General features: G+C 26.1%; 1 protein-coding gene across 2 annotated transcripts in view; it reads left to right on the forward strand.

Moving 5' to 3' along the window:
* The first annotated feature begins 286 nt into the window (after nucleotides 1-286).
* LOC135929602 (neutral amino acid transporter 9-like) overlaps nucleotides 287-17,861 on the forward strand; it is a 31,160-nt gene continuing 13,585 nt past the window's right edge. The window contains exon 1 of one of the 2 annotated variants that reach the window (XM_065466261.1): nucleotides 287-364. The gene's annotated coding sequence lies outside the window, so the exon portion shown is untranslated. Of the gene's footprint in view, nucleotides 365-7,246; nucleotides 7,285-17,861 lie in introns of those variants that run through there. The other variant, XM_065466262.1, reaches the window with a different exon arrangement.

Below are 17,861 nucleotides of genomic sequence, written 5' to 3' on the forward strand. Positions count from 1 at the left end.
AAAGGCTCTTAAATCAGGATTAATTTAGATTGTTTAAATTAGCAAACGTATTTTTTTTTGCGTTTTTTATTGTTTTTTGTTCTTATAGTGAAAATAAAACCTTATTCATTAAAAAAAATTTTTTTCATATATTGACTACTAAGAAACATTACAATATTAAATTAATATATTTCTAAGCGTTTAATTATTAAGGAAATTAATATTCCTATCAGTTCCACACATTTCTTCATTTTTAATTTATAATTCTAAAGTTTTAATTGAAATCTGGCGGTTTACATTATCAGCTGTAATTTTATCGGTCATTTCAATAATGTCGTTATGCTTTTAAAATACCTTTGGTCCATCGAGAAGATTTAGAAATTTAGTAAGCAATCTTAAAATATTCTAATACTGTTATATTTATATTAAAATTTTTGTATATTTTATCTTGATATGACATGATTAAAAAAAAAATTGAATCCCTATTTTTTGTTTTGCATTCAATTTTTTAAAGCCATTTAATATGCATTAGTGGCTTATAACCAGAAAAGCACTGATATCACCTTTTTAACCAATTGGTCAATGCCAAAAAAAAATCAAATTGCAATTTATAATTGATCTATGAATATAAAAGAGAAATAGGGAAATAACAGCACTTTATTTATTTTTTTTTTTATTATCAGTTAGAATTTTTTTTAAAAAATGAATTTATATTGTAGGCTTAAATTTTTTTTAAAATAATGTTAATTAATTTAGTATTGGCTACTGGTATCAAATTGAAGATTCACAAATAATTAATACTGACTAATACCATGGGCATCTACCTCAGATGATAACATCTATATTATTTTTAATTTTAATACCAGTGTATGGTTAATACGAAAGTTTGTATTATCATATTTGGTGGTAAAAAAAATAGATTAAGAGATATCTAGCTTATCTTAATTGTATTCCTAATTTTATATTGGTATCTTTTAATAAGACAACTCAATTTAATAGATTTAGAGATATCTAGCTTACCTTAATTGTATTCCTAATTTTATATTGGTGTCTTTTAATAAGACAACTCAATTTTTGTTATAAGCCAATAACAGGAATAGCCACAAATTCTCCAATAATAGAGGTTTTTGGATGATTCCTCCCTATAAATTTAATTGGAGGACCTTAGAGTCACTTTTTTGCAATCTTATGACTAAGTTTTTTACCATTTAAACACTTACCTGGGTATTCAACAAAGCTAAACTTTCCTAAATCTTGTTTCCACCATTACTTCTTAGGCATTTTAATCTTGAAATTTGAAAATGATATTTCTGCTTCTACTATCTACGCCTCACTTGATAGATTGCACTATCTTTAGCAATTGATATTTGATGATCTCAATGGATCACATTAGACATTAGAGGTTGGCATAGACATATGCCGGATTTGTTAAAGAGGGGGGGGGGTGCTATTAGGTAAATTTTTCCTCATAATTTATTGGAGACATTTAGGAACACCTATAGTAGGCCATTGGCTATATTAGATTAAAATAATTTTGGGGTTTCACTTATTTTTCTAAAAATTTTGAACAATAGTCATTATTTAAAAAATTTTTAATACTAATTTTCTTTCAAATTTTCCTTATAATCATATATTTTATACATTTGGAGGAAGGATGGGGAAAGATGTGTAGGGGGAATATTATTAGCTTAATATGAAAATTATGGGAACAGTCAATTTGCACCTATTGGTTACATGCCTAGAGGTTGATGCAACCCATAGTTGGGTTGAGAAAACGTTTTTGAGGTTGGGCCAGATAAACTTTAAAATTTTTTGATGGGCAAGGTTGAAGTTGTGAAAATGATTTAAAGCTAATAATTAAATTAATTTATAACGTTTTCCTTCATAAAAATAATTTTGAACCATGCAAATAACTTGGACAAAGTATATTTTGGAGCTAAGCTATAATTATTTTTACCCAGCTTGACTTGTAAAAATATACAAGTTGTCCAGCCCATTATAATTTTTATGAAGGTAAACAACATAAATTTCCTTTCTTTTTCAAAATTTATGCCCTGTCTGTGTTTAAATATTTTGTTTATGATCCAAAATTTTTTTTGCCTAGTCTTGGGTTTTGGTAGTTTGGCTGCACCACTGTAATGAAGGATCAAAGAGGCATTTGATTTTCATCTCCCATCAGCACTGTATTGAATCATGAAATAATATAATCTAAAAACCATATAACAATTAATTTTTTTATTTCATAAGATTATCATGTATGGTCAATGTCAAATCAACCTTTCGGTTGACCCCTTTCAATTTCGTTAAAAATTTGTAGGCTGGTTATATATGTTCATATGAAATCATAGATCAAATTTAGTTTTTTCCTGATATTAAATAATTAGTTTTTAATTTATAATTAAATGAGATTGAATACTGAATCTAATATGGCTAAGTCAATAATTGATAATTATGGTTCAAGCATCAAAATAAATTTTTTTTTTTAAAAATATATGATTATTTTATAGTCAGTAGAAAATTTGAGAATATTAATGGATATGATGTCTCCAATTTTTAATTTTTTTTAAAAAATATCCTTTTATTATTTTTTAAGGTTTCATGTCAATTCAGCTAAACTTTTATCGCGAAGCACTTTTTCGCGAATGTCGTTTATCGCGAATGGATTTTATAGCGAAACTTTTATCGCGAATCCATAATAGCGAATACTATTCCGCGAATGTAATATCGCGAATTTTTTATAGCGAAACCTTTCGAAACCTTTATAGCGAATAAATTACCGCGAATACAATATCGCGAAACAAATATCGCGAATTTTTTATAGCGAAATCTTTAATGCGAATACATTACCGACTTTTATCGCGAATCAATAATCGCGAAAATTTTATAGAGAAACCTTTATCGCGAAACATTTGAAGCGAATATATTACCGCGAAACTTTTATCGCGAATCAATAATCGCGAAAATTTTATAGCGAAACCTTTATCGCGAAACTTTTAAAGCGAATACATTACCGCGAAACTTTAAGCCAATCAATAATCGCGAAAATTTTATAGCGAAGTTATTATCGCGAAACCCAAATCGCGAAGACAATGTAGCGACAATTATTTCGCGAAACATATATCGCGAAGATATTATAGGAGAATTTAATATCGCGATAATTGCTAATAATGACTAATTTATTTTGAATCATTTTTTAATAATTTTGAATAATATTTTTTTAATTTACATAGTTTGTAATTTTCTTTTAACCTTAAAAAATTTATATAATGATTAATAAACTTAAATCTGGTTTATGAAATTTGTTATTGAAATACACTTTTTTCGCTATCCTATCCTTTTTTTCGAAGTTCTTATTTTATAATAATCGTGCATAGGCCTATTCAAAAACGAATTCGAATCGAATAGTGCATTATTCATATTCAATTCGTTTAAACGAATCGAATAATTTACTATTTGAATTCGTACGAATAATAAATTCTACTATTTGTATTCGATTCGAATTATTCGAATATTTCGAATAATTCGAATTAATATTTTTAATAAAATAAATAAAAGGAATATTATGATTTATAAATAATTTTAATAAATTATCCTTAAAATTAATTTTTTTTTGAAGAATTTGGTGTAGACTTTAAAAAAATGTCAATTTTATTATTTTTTTACTAAGGTGTGAATAAAACCTATTATAATGATTAATAAGAGGAGATGTTGTTTTGCCTTTAGATATTATAATACACTTGCAATGATTGCAAGCAGCCTTTTCACTATCTTTAAGGATTTGATATTGATCCCATATGATTTCTCTCTTTTGTGAGGAAATTTTCTCATCTTCAACATCAAGCATAATTTCATTAGAAGCAATCTCCTCTAACATAATTAGGCTAGCTAACAATAATTATTGTAGAAATGTAATATATTTTTATGTACCTCTGGTTTGTGTAATTTTTAATATAATTTATTATGAGATTCAAAAAATAAACTTTTCGTTAGATTCAAAAAAGTGGCAAATAAAAATTTAAATTTTCACAGAAATTTTTAAATTTGTGCTAGAATTTTTATAAACACAAACACATCACCTGTCCGATTGGCAGGTCAACAAATAGAAATGACAAATGTTAGATTTATTAAACAATTTATTAAATATTACGAATAATTCGTTTTATTCGAATCGAATTATTGATTATTCGTATTCAGATAAAACAAATAATTTATTATTCGTATTCGTAATTATTCGATTAGATTCGAATCGAATCGAATATTCGAATTATTTTTGAATAGGCCTAATCGTGCACAAGGAACTCAGTTTTATCAATATATTAATCATTGAGTTTATTAGTTAAATTTTGATATTTACTGGCGAAATTGATATCTGGGTAGCATTCCTATTTATTGTCTGAGGACTTAATATTTATAAATTTATCAATCAATTTTGGCCAGGGTTAGCAAGTAAGTCAATTGACCACTCAAATGACTAGATTTTGACGGGTCAATTGAAGGGGGGAATATTTGACCTGGTCAAATGGTCAAATATTTTATAAGATCTGAATATAAAAATATGTTTGAAAAAGAAAAAACGATATAAATACATGTGATCACAATGCTGCTATTATTGAGTTCCTAATATTAAGGAGAGCATTTTAATCATAGTGAATTTAATGAAGTATGTAATATAATAAAAGGATTAGGCATACAAGGTGGTGATCAAAATATTTCAAGGTATATCATAAATTTCAGAAATAAAAGCGGCTTGTTTAATAGAAAATCATGGGGAAAGCAGTAACTTCCATAAGAAGCAATCAGATTTCAATCTCATGAAATTAGCTTTGACCACCATGGCCATTAAGAGAAGTGGCATTACTAACAATTCCTAAATCTACTTCTTCAGAATTGGTCGATATGTGTCAATAATCTTACTAAAACAGAATTCGATTGAAGATTTAGACAAAAAGAAAATTGATTAAAAAATATTAAAGAAAATGATGATATTTATTATAATAAAATATTTATTTGATTTTAACCATATTTGACCAGTCAAATGCACAACCGTGGTTTTGGCAGTCACTATTCTTAAACAGTGTAGATGAATAAAGTCTACAACATTACCGTTTAGAATATCAATGTTGAATGGCAATTCAAAAATAAATTACATCTAAGTGAAATAAGGGATTTCCCCAATTTAAAATATTTATTAATCTTATTATTTTACTATCGTTATAGATATCTTTTTATCTTTCTGTTTATTTGGAGAGGGGGGGGGGCGTGATAAAAATTTTAGCATAATATCTCTGCATTAATTTCAATTAATTTAAATATAATATTTTGATATCTTATTGAATCTTAAATAATTTTAAAATATAATAAAAAAATAGCTACACTAAAAATTAACAAATAATTAATGACATATTTGATAAATTATATAATTATTAAAAAAAAAAGTATTGCCGAAATTTGAAAAAAAAAATTTTCACATCTGGCTGGTGCCATTCCTTTGATTATAAATTATAAATATTTTCACCATTCTTTCCTCTTTATTTCGGATTCGGAGTCTTATAAAATATGTTATCAAGCAAAAATAAGGAGATCTTAACCTTTATAAATTATTTGTTCCGCCTGGATAAAGTAGTCTCAGATACAAATTATTATAGATGCCTTAATCAAGATATATTTAAATGTCCCGTACGACAAAAAATGGTAAGATAAAAGATAATAAAGAAATACACAATCATCCAGAAAATCTAATCGAAATGGAAACCAATAAAATAATCATTTCAATTAAGAATGAAGCTTTGAATAATACTATGGAAACTCCAAACTTTTATATGGCGAAACACGTATGTTAATTAAGTGATTCCATATCAATGGCACTACCCTCACCGAATCTTATGAAACGTATAATTCACCGAACGCGGAGTTCAAACAGTTTTGCACCTCCGAATCCTAGCAGCCTTATTAAGCTGGTAATTCCGCATGAATATTCAATTACAGATAAGTATGAGGATTTCATACTTCATGATGATGGTCCAGTAAGATTTTCTATAAATTTATATAAACGAAATCCTTCATTTTTATTGCGATAAGCTGCCCGATAAGAAACACTTAATTATAATTGCTTATTTATCATGTGTGCTAGGTTCCCCACCGTGTTATCAGATTTGGAATAAAAAATTTGGACTTCTTAGCTTCATGCGAACATTGGTTTTCTGATGGTACATTTAAATCGTCGCCACCTTAAATTTATACAATTCATGAGATTAAAAATAATAATGTTTTACCTCTCATATATATATTGACCAAGAGAAAGGATTATGACATATAAAAGAATATTTACTATTATAGGTGACAACTTAATATCAACCAAAGAAAATTATGACGGATTTTGAAAGGACCAGTGTAAAAGCTTTTAATTAAGTGTTTCCCAGTTCGCAACACAAATGTTGCTATCCATTTTGGCCAACCTTTTGGCGAAACATTCAAAAATATCCAGAAATATCGCAGAAATATAAAACAGATGTGGAATTTAATATACAACTTAGAATGATGGTTTGCTTGGCATTTGTGCCACCCTAAAATGTAGTTGAAACATTTGATATATTAATAAACTCCGAATTTATTCTAATAATCAATTGTTACTTCAGCCTCTAATTGAAACTTTTGAAAAAGCTTACATTGGTAAAATGTTTGGGCAAACTACCTGCTTTGTTTAATATTGAACTATGGAATTGTTACCAATAACGGGGAAGCGAAAACCAACAACGCGGTTGAAGGGTGGCATAGATGCTTCAGTTCCCTCCTAACAAATCACCATCCTAACAAATCACCATCCTAACAAATCACCATCCAAACATGTGGAAATTTATATCAAGTTATCTATATATCTATTATTTTAAAATGATTTAAAAAGTATAAAGATTTACTAATAAACTATATAATTTATATTCTAGGCTTAAAAAAACAACAAGGGTTGACAGAGTTAAAAATTGCTCAATATAATTCTGGTGAAACACACTCTACCCCGAGAAAAAAATATCGAAATCTACATGCGAGAATAGTAACAATTGTTTCTGACTTCGAAAATCGATCAAGATTAGATTATCTTAAAGGAATCGCTATTAATATAACATTGAATGTTTAATTTTTTAAATTCTTATCTACAATAATAAAAATTTTGCTTGTTTTTATATAATAGTCTCAAAATTTTTATATTTTCATTATTTTTTTGTGACAAAAATATAGGAAGGTCTACTTTGGTATAAAATTTAGCTAGCTACATACAGACTTATTCATCAAGATACAGATTTTATGAAGGTATTTACAAATTCTTTATGTGACGCAATCTTTATCTACCACATCAATCCCACGATTAATATTTCAAAAATAACTACCTTTCGTCATGCATTATAAAATTATTTTAAAATTCATATTCCTAGCCCTTGAGTCATATAGTTGTTTTCCCTTATAAGTATGATCATTTATGATGAGCAACATTATTAGTAAAATATTATTATAAAATAATACTCAAGTTAGAGATCTGCAAAGTTAGGCCCGGCCCTAATTCTATTTAAACTAATCGGGTTCGGGCCGGGCCTAATATTTTAAAAAAAATTCGGGCCGGGTCGGGTCGGACCTTGGAATTTTTTTAAAATATATTTAAATTTATCAATTTTATATTGGATTTTTTATGTAAAATAAAAATATTTGATTTTATTTATTGAAATTAAACGACATATAACATATGTCTTTTATTTTGAGTAATTATAAAAATTAATTTCTATATTTAAATAAATTCGGGCCGGGCCGGGTGGGTAAATTTTTTTAAAAAAAAATTCGGGTTCGGGGCAGACCGGCAAAACCTTTTTAAAAAAATTTCGGGCCGGGCTTGAAAAATTAGGCCCGATGCAGATCACTAACTCAAGTATTACACTAAAGGGCAAAGTTTAAAACGAGGATTACATTTTCCTTTTATTTATTAAATCATGTAAATTTTTTTATATTGGGGTGTTTTTTTTCTATGGTTATTTTTAACCAGTCTTTGTCCAAATCAGTGATTCTTTTAAAATTTTACACTTCAGTTATATATATTTAACAAACAAACTATTGGTTTAGACGATATGATATGGCAATGCTCTACTTTTTCCTTCACATATTCAATAAATAAAAAAATTATTTTTTAAAAAACTTTTTATAATGAAATTTATTTTGTAAGGATATTTATTTTATATGTAAATTAGATATAAAAAAATATGACCTAAAGGGGTCTATTTAAATAAGATAATACTTGTTATACCATTTCCTATTTTAACTTAAGAAAAGGACTGTGGAGAATATAATGTATTCACTTTAACAGGGGATTGTATACCCATCTATAAATGATATCAACCCTCTCAAAACTTTTAACCTCCTACCAAATATAAATAATTAAAAAAAGAAAATACCATTCATCCCTTTTCAATTTTATTCAAATAATGATAATTATTTCATAATTAACTATCCCCTTCCCTCTAATTTCAATGATGCTCCTCTAATGAGTTCGCAGTTCAAGTTACGATATTGACCTTGCTATAAAAATTTGGGGAAAAATTGGTTGAATTAATTTTGTTATATTATAGCTCTAAAATTCCTTAAGGTTATTAATTATTTAAATATTGGCATTTGGTTAACTTTTTTTAAATATACTATACTCCTGCACTGATTATTATAATGTGATTGAACAATAATAAATAAAATAATTATCATTGAGTACAATATTACCTTATTATGTATACGTGATACGTGATAATTAAGCGCCTATCCCTATAATGTTATACACACACAAGGTAAATTTCCAATTGTGGATGTTTTGCGGGACATTCGCATAAAATATATTTTTTACATTGTAAAATAGTTTGTTTTTTTATAAAATTTTATCTTGTTTACATTCTTTTCTTTTATAAAATTTTATCTTGTTTACATTCTTTTCTTTTATATTTAAAAAGGATCGTTGGTTATTTTTTATAAATTAATATATTTTAATAAATCAAGATGTTATTTTATTTTGAAAAATAGTTACTGAATTTGTATTTATATAAACTAATTATAAAAAATAATAGGTGGATAATTAAGTCAATTCAAAATCTCGGCCCGACCGGGATTTTGCGGGACTTTTTTAGCAAATTTTTTATTTCTACAGCATTTTTCATATTTCTCCCGCAATTTTCATATTTCTCCCGCAAAATACCAAATTTCTCCCGCAATTTGAAAATATTGACCTGGCAACCCTGTTCATGTCATGAATAATAAAAATAAAACTAAAATACATCATTTATTTTGGTTATATTTTTTAAAAAATTATTTTTATTTTTTTTTACGGCATTAAAAATAATCAAAATTTTTTTTATTAAACAATAGCTCAACCTATTCGCTTTATGAAAATAATTAGCTATCCTAATTGTTTTAAATTTTACCATAACCAATCCATCTCATTTTGATATAACATTTTCCAAAGTTGCCGCAAGTTATGTCATCTGTCGGAAAAGTTTCCAAGCTTAATTTTCTTTTGGCTAAAATATCGAGTTAGCCTTATATCTTTAAATCCTCATATTTTGAAATAGGAAAAAGTTGATTTTATAAATAATGATAGTAATATTTTTTTAAGATATTTCATTTAATTTTTTTATTATAATTGCTTTCTTTAGTTTCTTTGTTCAATCTAAATTTGATTTAAATTTTTGAAATTCTAATAACTTTTAGTTCATACTCAGGATTGCCACGTCAAAATTTTCAAATTGCGGGAGAATTTGGTATTCTGCTAGAGAAACATGAAAATTGCGGTAGAAATATAAAAATTGCTAAAAAAATTTTTTTGCGGGTGGCCTTCGGCCGGGATTTTGAATTAACTTAATTATCCGCATATTATTTTTTATAATTAGTTTATATAAATACAACGGTAACTATTTTTCAAAATACAATAACATCTTGATTTATTAAAATATATTAATTTATAAAAAAAACCAACGATCTTTTTTAAATATAAAAAAACGATTTTAATTTTACAATTAAAAATATATTTTATGCGAATGTCCCTCAAAACGACCGCAATTGGAAATCTACCGTGTGTGTGTATAACATTATAGGGATAGGCGCTTAATTATCACGTATCACGTTTAAATACATTATAAGGTACTCTAAAATAAGATAAAACAGATGCAACTACAGTTGCTGCAATTGTACTTATCTTGTAGAACAACATTCACAGAGATACTTATCATCACAATGTTGGTAGAATCTTTTTTCCATAATAACGACTCTAATATAAATGAAAATTATACTTGTAGAACAAAAATGAGCAAGGCTATCATTAATGTTTTAAGACCTAAATTCAGGATGACGATTTGAAAGATAGGCATATATATGCAATTCTAACAGATGCATCTAATAAGGGAAATATTTCCCTTGATCTTCCTCTATTTCAACAAAATTAAGGTTGTTTCAATAAAACTATTAAATTTTTTCCCTTCAAATAGTGAAAAATCAAAAGACACGGCTATATAATGGTAAATATATCATTGGTTGCGATATGTTCCTAATACCCGCTATCGATAGAATTTTAAAATTTTATAAACCTATAAAAAATATTTCTTAAATAGTCCTAACATTTTGATAAATTTTTTTAATAATTAATGGCAGAGGTAAATTTCGGAATGATTTCACATGTAGAATGTGCAGTTGCAATCAGAAGAATCTTAACAAAGATTCACAAAATTATGCTGCAAATGTGTCCATCTTTACAGTTAAAAATTGACAATAAATTTTATGGCGCCATTGCTAAAACTTAATTATATTTTATTTGATATTCAAATAATAAAACTAAATGTTTACCCTCGTTGTTGAGATTATAAAATTCCTGGCATGACATATTATACATTATTTAACCATTAGCTCGTTCTCTAATGTTGTTAAATACGATTTCTCTCCTTTTTCCAGGCAGTCCTCTTCAGGCTAAAAATGCGCTCGGATGAGGCATTAGAATGAGGTAAGGAGAAGTTTTGGCGAATCATAAGAAATGGAGAGAATTACAATCTCTTCAAACAAGACATCAATGTCTCTCGGTATTTTTAATATATTTATTAAATTATAAAAACCATCAATTGATGATTTCTGTTACTATGTCATAATATTTATACAATTGTAAATAGAGTTATTAAAATCAAATTTTGATTGTAAATATTCTAAAATTGTCTTAATAAAAATATCTGCTTCATTTAAAAATGTATTAATTAAAATATTATTTGAACATTTTAATATAATATTTTTAGCAATAGCGCCATAAAATTTATTATCAATTTTTTAACTATAGAGATGAACAGAGCTGTAGCATAATTTTGTAAATCATTTTTAATAAAGAATATTCTGATTGCAACTGAACATTAACTGCATGCAGTAGATTTCCTACATGTGAAACGAATCCCAAATATGCTTCTGCCATTTCATACTCGAAAAAATTTTTCAAAATTTTAGCACAGCCTCTAAAATCTTTATTTAAGAAATATTTTTTTAAGGGTTTGTAAAATTTTAAAATTCTATCGATGGCAGGTATTAATGACAACAACCTGATAGGTATATATCGCAACAAGACCACTTCACCAACTCTTTTTATTCATTAACTCTTTTAGTTGAACTAAATTCGTTAAAACATTTTCGATATCCACAGATAGTACATTCATCGCCTTCTTGCAAGAATTATGTAGTATATATGGCATATACAGCCAATTGGTATTAATTCATTTGTGCTGCCTCAATTCGGTAACTTTAGTTTTTAAAATTTACGGAGGCATTATCAGCGCAGAAAGCTGGCATGCAAATCATTGATAACCCTGAAACAGCTATACTTACCATTATGTGGGTAGCTATATTGTTGGATTTTTCACTATCCGAGGAAAAAATTTTAACAGTTTTATTGAAATGTTCTTATTCTTATTGAAATTGCGAAGGATCGAGAAAAATGTTTTAATATTTCCCTTATTAGATCACATTGTAATGATATATATAGAGCTCTGTGAATGTTGAACTACATAATAGATGTATATGATTTCCGCAAATATAGTTTCATTTTGATAATATTTTTGTATTGCAATCGATGTTGATATACTACCCTGTACTGACTAATATGAATGAAATATTGTTGATTTATTATTGGATAAAAATAAAACAGGATAGAAAGAAATTTACAAACTAGACATTTTTTCCGAATAAATATTTAAAATTTATTTAAAAAATATAAAAATAATCAATTAATATCTCAAAATTATTATTTACATATTAAAAACGTTAAAATAATTTTTTAAAAAAATTGTGGGAGAAATTAAAAAATTGCGGTAGATTTTTGCGGGAGATTTCCAATTGCGGTAGTTTTGCGGAAGAGAGATATCTGCGTGTAAACTAAAAAAATTGCGGGAGTCTCCCACTGATGGGGGGAGACATGGCAACCCTGTTCATACTTAAAGGTGTGCTATTTTCTATTTCTCTTATTAAAACTAGTTTTTGTTTATTGACTAGAAAAACTGATTGATGGAATAGTAAGTACTAATCTGGTATTTCATATGGTATGAGCTCACCCAAAAATATTTGTTTGTTTTCGCATGTTGCCAATCGTGGCAATTTTATCTTATTTTGTCTTTAAAAACTATCTACCAAACGAATTGAAGAATCAATGTAATAAATTTCAATTATTGATTTAAGTTCGAGATTAAATGCTTCTAGAAATTTGGTTGATTTTACGCTTTAATGGGTGTTATAGATTTTATTTCTCTTATAGTACGGTTACCTTTTTGTGTGTGAAAAAAATGACTGAAGAATTAATAAATATTAGCGCAAACCAGCTATTTTCCATTCTATCTATAATGCCAATTTTTCTTATTTTGCGAGTAAACTTTTTCTTTATACTGTCTATTAAACGAATTAAATTATAATTAATACGGAACATAGATAAAATTTTCAGAATTAATTATTTCAGTCGCTTAAATCATAGATTTGCCAAAATTTTGTTACTGTTTTTTCCTTTTACGAGCTACTATATACTCGTTTAAATACTCAATTGGTATAATAAAGCAAGAAATATTGATATAATTTACAATTAGTTCGTAGAACTATTCAGCCGCCAAATTTAACGGCGCTGATATTAAAATATATAAATCTTGTCTATTCCTAAGTTGAAGCATATAAAGAAATTACTCATGAAAAGAATAAAGAAGGTGACGATATAGCGCGAGGTTCGAGTCAGTAAAAATATATTTTATTAACTAATTTCTTTTTCTTTTCTTAAGGTATATATACATTTTCTATAAATATAAATTAGAATATATATAAAAACAAAAAGTAAGGTTACAAAAAATAATAAGTAATATAAGTTGAATTACAAAAATAAAAAGTTGAATTGAAAAGATAAATTTGAATTCATAAAAAGTAATACAAGTTGAATTTGAATTCCTAACCAAATAAAAATATAATGAATGTATGCAATATAAAAATAAAATACTATTCAATAACCAATATTTTAATTTATAAATTCCTATAATGTAACAACTCAGAATTATCAAACTATTGTGGTAATTATAGATATAAATGCTTAAACCTTTGATTTTGAATGATACGATCAAGTTAGAATATTTTGAAAGAATTAAATAAAAATTTAAATATAAGCATAAAAAATATGTAAAGATTTATTTTTAATTTCTACATTAAATACTGGCTCAGAGATGAGTTTAATGAATATGATTAGGCGAAAAAAAATTCTTCTTCGGTCTCATTTGATTTATTAGAGGCCGAATTAATGGTAAAGCAGAATTTTGACATGAATTGCGAAGAGTTAAAACTTATTTTCATATATAATAAACTTAAATAAAATAAATTCCCTCCGATAAATATGTAGATTTGGATCTAATTTTTATATATTTTGATTTTATAGGGTAAATTATTTTAAAAAACAAACAATTAAAATAAAATAACAATATGTTTTTTATTTTTGCACCCTCAAAAAATAAATGACAATCAAATATATAATATATAACAAAACAGATTTAAAAAATACATACGGTAATTTTTTTGCATTTACAATTTTTGGTTAGGGTACCTTTTCAGGGGCAATAATTTTTGTTATTTTTTAATGTTATTTTTTGTTATTTTTTATGCGATTTTTTGTTATTTGTTTATGCGATTTTTTTTATGTAATTTTTTTATGAAAACTATTGTTTTTATGTTATTTTTTTATGATTGGTTCATTTTCTTATTGGTTAATTTTTTATTTAAGATATTTTTAAATTAATATATCTTTTTTTATTTAAGATATTTTAAAATAATTTTTTCTAAAATTTAAAATTCGTACAATTATTTAAAGGAAGTGATGGGGGCAAATAAGGGGGAAGGCTAGGGGTAAGGGGTAAAATTATTAGATTATGTACAATGCGGGTAGGTTTGGGGTTAAATTTTTGATAGATGAAACTTCGCTATTTAAAATTTATTTGGTTGATTCTTTCTATACAAACTTAATATGATTTCTTCTAAACAAACTTAATACGATTCCTTCTATACAAACTTAATATGATTCCCTCTATACAAACTTAATATGATTCCGTCTATACAAACTTAATATGATTCCTTCTATATAAACTTAATATGATTCCTTCTATACAAACTTAATATGATTCCTTCTATACAAACTTAATATGAATAATTTTTTCTAAAATTTGTATAAAGAATTTAATTTTTTTTAGTGATAACACTATAATTAAATGAAGATTCCAAAAATAAATAAAATTTATACATAACAATCGAAATAATTTATTCATTAAATTGAAATATACTATTAAAATTTATACAATCATTAATAAAATGAATAAAAACATCAAAACGATTTAATAATCTATATTTTCGAAAATATCTATATTCAAGAAGATATTCATGAATATTATCCCGATCCCCATGTCTTTTATAATTTGCCTTTAGATTCCGCCACAGCCTCTCGACTTTTTGAGTGTGGATCGATCTGTCATTTGGATCAACAAAATTTTGCGAATGGTTGATCCGATAGTGGAAATAGTTTGAACTTTCTAGCCGATTATATCTAAGATAAATATATTTACATTTATCACCACTTTTGCTTTATTGAAAAAATAAATTCACATACCCTAACCACGAGTCAGTCATTATCGTGGAATCTTGCATAACATTATCTTTAACCACACGATAGGTGGTATCTTGATCTCTTGTTGTGGTGGCACTTTAAAATATCTCATTTGTTTCCCGACATATACCACCAATAATCCATATAGCCTTGGAAGTCAAATGCCGACCACGGTTATATTTACGCTTCCATACATGAGTTTCATCAATTTCAATAACGTGGCCAGGCCCCCCGATCTTTGAATGATTCGAGGCTATATGGAATCCACATACCTTTCGAAATTTTTTAAACCTATATAAGTGAAGTAAAAAACCATATTATACTTTAGATTACCATCTTGAAATTGCCTTCTTATCATAATCTAACTCTTTCGAAGCAGTTGAAATTTTATAACGGCCTAAAAATAATTTTGTTTAATATTTTTTAAAGAATTGGTACTTATGTACAAGTACACTAGTCTTAAAAATCTCCCAACATCATGAATTCCTTCAAAAATGGAATCTAAAAATTCGTCATTTATGAATATTCATTTTAAAAAAATGGAAGGAATTATATAATATATATTGGAACTAAAAAAAGGGAACCAAAAAAAGATTTATACCAAAAAAAAAAATAAAAATGGAAAGTTTCGTCTACCAAAAATCTTACCCCTAGCCTTCCCCCTTATTTGCCCCCATCACTTCCTTTAAATAATTGTACGAATTTTAAATTTTAGAAAAAATTATTTTAAAATATCTTAAATAAAAAATTAACCAATAAGAAAATGAACCAATCATAAAAAAATAATATAAAAACAATAGCTTTCATAAAAAAATTACATAAAAAAAAAATCGCATAAAAAAATAACAAAATAACATAAAAAAATAACAAAAATAATTGCCCCTGAAAAGGTACCCTAACCCAATTTTTATATAATTTAATTTTTTTTATAAAATACATACGGTAATTTTTTTGCATTTACAATTTTTATATAACTTAATTTTTTTTATAAAATAGAGTTTAATATTTTTTTCAAATGTTTAATATACGACAAATTTTATCTAGTAATACAAATTCATTTACATTAAATCCTGATCCTGTTTTTATATCTAATTCAAATTCAATACCTAATATTACAAATTTTATCGCATCATTGAAGGACCTTATAATAGCCTTTTATTTAGAGATTATATGAATGCACTAATTAATATTCTACCGAGTGATGCAGTTATTGTTATGGACAATGCATCCATCCATAAAAGCCACCTCATTGATTGTTTTAGAGCGCGAATAGAATATTTGCCACCCTATTCGCCGCAACTAAACCCGATAGAAAATTTTTTTGGAGTGTTAAAAAACAAATATAGGTCGATCAATCCCCGAACCAAATACTCGAAACGAAATAATTAATAATGTAACATCAATTTTTAATGAATTTACTATTCCTTTTGATTTTAAATTATTATAATAAACATCAATTTTTGGAGATTGGTTATTGAGGACAACCAATGAATTAAGGTAAATTTATAAAAATATAATTTATATTGAAATATATTTTAAAGGAATTTAGAAAAAGGAGAATATATATGTTAGCGGCAAAAAATTGTCTGAATTCATGGGGTAGGTATTCTATACATGGCGGCATATATTTTTGGTAAAATCAGATTTTAAAATTTTTAAAAACGCACTTAAAAAATGATTTAAAGTTGAAAAAATAACACATTGCCGGAATTTTCACATTGCCGCTAACATTTTTAATGTATTTTTTAAATCTGTTTTGTTATATATTATATATTTGATTGTCATTTATTTTTTTAGGGTTGTGCAAAAATAAAAAAACATATTGTTATTTTATTTTAATTATTTGTTTTTTTTAATAATTTACCCTATATAAATATGGATAATATTCAAATTTAAATTTATAAATTATAATTTGAAAAAAATTATTCACCAATATTTATATATAAAAGGATTGCAGTTGTCGCGCTTTCCCGCTTTTTATCCTTTTAGTCATTAAAAATCCCACCTCACTCTTAGAATATGGGAGGTTGGCCGGGCCTAAAAATTTTTGCAATTTACAAAATGAGAAAATTGAATAAGACACCTATTTAATCATTTAAAATAAAGCCACTTTTTATAGTTATTTTTTATTATCCTTCATTTATATACTATTCTCAAAATTTAGAAAATATTTTTAACAAACCACCTCCCCCCCCCCCTTTACCCTTGTCGTGGTAAAATATGTAAGAGTAAATAAATAAACACTCCATTTTGCTCTGGTTTCCCTATATTGGAATATCTTTATTTTCTTGATTTGGAACATTTTCTATTTATTTTCAAAAAATCCTGATTTTTTTAATTCCATTTTATTAGAAAAAATGAGTAAAAGTGCTTATAAATTGAGTAGAAGCATTTAGCGGTGTTTTCATAAAAACGCTGTGATTTAAATTGAACTGGTATTATTTTAAAAAATGATGAAAACTATTTTACGTTTTTTAATTTTTATATTATTTTAGTTAGACTTGTGAAATGAGCAAAAATAAAAAACTAAAATAACTGAAGATCTAATGATTTATTTCCATAATTTATTCTTCATAAATATTACAAATTATGTAATCCAATAGAATATTTTGAATTTTTTTTTTGATTAATCATAACTTTGCAGTTATTTGCTATTTATTAAAATGCGAATAGAAGAAAAAGGAGAGGTCAAAAATCAGAAAGTTATATCGATGTGCATTATCTAAAA

The sequence above is a fragment of the Gordionus sp. m RMFG-2023 genome, chromosome 5, assembly GCF_954871325.1.
Source record: "Gordionus sp. m RMFG-2023 chromosome 5, tfGorSpeb1-WG-v2, whole genome shotgun sequence".
NCBI classification, from domain to species: domain Eukaryota; kingdom Metazoa; phylum Nematomorpha; class Gordioida; order Chordodea; family Parachordodidae; genus Gordionus; species Gordionus sp. m RMFG-2023.